Source organism: Pseudophryne corroboree, chromosome 1 (genome assembly GCF_028390025.1).
Source record: "Pseudophryne corroboree isolate aPseCor3 chromosome 1, aPseCor3.hap2, whole genome shotgun sequence".
In the NCBI taxonomy this organism is placed as follows: domain Eukaryota; kingdom Metazoa; phylum Chordata; class Amphibia; order Anura; family Myobatrachidae; genus Pseudophryne; species Pseudophryne corroboree.
The window spans coordinates 1,237,275,851-1,237,277,811 of NC_086444.1; positions in this window are offsets into that span (position 1 = coordinate 1,237,275,851).

A 1,961-nucleotide genomic window follows, 5' to 3' on the forward strand; every position below is an offset into this window, starting at 1 on the left:
TGTCTGTATGTACGGAGCCCGGGCCGCGGAAGCCGGAGGGAGCCCGGGCCGCGGAAGCCGGAGGGAGCCCGGGCTGCGGAAGCCGGCTGGAGCCCGGGCTGCGGAAGCCGGCGAGATCCCTGGCTGTTCTTCTCTTCCATCCATCCGTCCGTTATTTCATTTGCTGTCTGTATGTACGGAGCCCGGGCCGCGGAAGCCGGAGGGAGCCCGGGCTGCGGAAGCCGGCGAGAGCCCGGGCTGTTCTTTTTTTTTTTTCCCTTTCATTTATTTCCCCCCACCAGGGTGCGCCGACGAGGGGAGACGCCTCCCCGCCGCCGCCGTACCGGACACATCGCAAATTCACAACGGTGGATTATTATTATTATTATTTTTTTTTTTACGCGGCCAGCAGGGGGCGCCGCGCGCGCGGACTGGCGCTCGTGAACACTGCATTTAAATCGGTGGTGTGTTTTTGTCTTTTGCCTGGTTTTTTTTAATCTCAATCGTGTATTACCTCGGCTGGCCAGCGGGGGGCGCCGCGGCGGGGACACGGGCGGACCGGGTACATTTCATCTGTTTGGGGCGAGTGCTTTTTTGAATTTTTTTTATCTTTTAGTCTCGTTCCGTTCTTCCCTTCAACTGGCCTGCGGGGGGCGCCGTGCGCGCGGACCGGCGTCCACCCCTGGCCGCTCCGGGACTATGCATTCAAATGGGTGGGGTGTTTTTCATTTTTTGCCCTTTTTTTTCACTTCCCCCCTCTCAATCGTGTATTACCTCGGCTGGCCAGCGGGGGGCGCCGCGGCGGGGACACGGGCGGACCGGGTACATTTCATCTGTTTGGGGCGAGTGCTTTTTTGAAATTTTTTTATCTTTTAGTCTCGTTCCATTCTTCCCTTCAACTGGCCTGCGGGGGGCGCCGTGCGCGCGGACCGGCGTCCACCCCTGGCCGCTCCGGGACTTTGCATTCAAATGGGTGGGGTGTTTTTCATTTTTTGCCCTTTTTTTTCACTTCCCCCCTCTCAATCGTGTATTACCTCGGCTGGCCAGCGGGGGGCGCCGCGGCGGGGACACGGGCGGCCCGGGTACATTTCATCTGTTTGGGGCGAGTGCTTTTTTGAAATTTTTTTATCTTTTAGTCTCGTTCCATTCTTCCCTTCAACTGGCCTGCGGGGGGCGCCGTGCGCGCGGACCGGCGTCCACCCCTGGCCGCTCCGGGACTTTGCATTCAAATGGGTGGGGTGTTTTTCATTTTTTGCCCTTTTTTTTTCACTCCCCCCCTCTCAATCGTGTATTACCTCGGCTGGCCAGCGGGGGGCGCCGCGGCGGGGACACGGGGGAGGGTTCATCCGGGCGGACCGGGTACCTTTCGTCTGTTTGGGGCGAGTGCTTTTTTGAAATTTTTTTCATTTTATTTTTGTCATCCCTTCGACCGGCCAGCGGGGGGCCCGACGGGAATCGTTTCTTTTGTTTTTATCCGAGAGGACACACGGAATCTGCACCCCCCGCAGTGGCGTCAGGCGGCCACCGGGGGGCGCCGCGGCGGGGATCGGGGGGTCGCCCGGGAGCCGCCTGCCCGTCCGCTGGGCCAAGGGGGCCGGGGCGGGTCACGCGCCGCCGTTCCCCCCCGATCGTCTCGCTCCGAGCCGCCTCTGGCCACCGGGGGGCGCCGTCGGGTGGCGCGGGGGCGCCCCCGCCGCCCGCCGCCTCCCCCCGCACGCGTCGGGCCTCCCCCCGGGCCCCCGCGGGCCGGGGGACGCGGCCGGCGAGCGTCGGACTCCAGCGCGGAAGTGTCGCGGATGAGTGCGGACCGGGGCGCCCGCGGCCCAGCGGCACTTCCAGGGGCTCGGGGAGGAGATGGTTGAAGCCTGGGTGAAGCGCGCCCTCGGCCGTCCGTGTCGCTACCCGCCGGAGAACACCTCCGCCGGATCAGTAGGTACCAACGAGGCGAGCGAGAGAGCCGGGACTCTGTCCGGGGCCGAAAA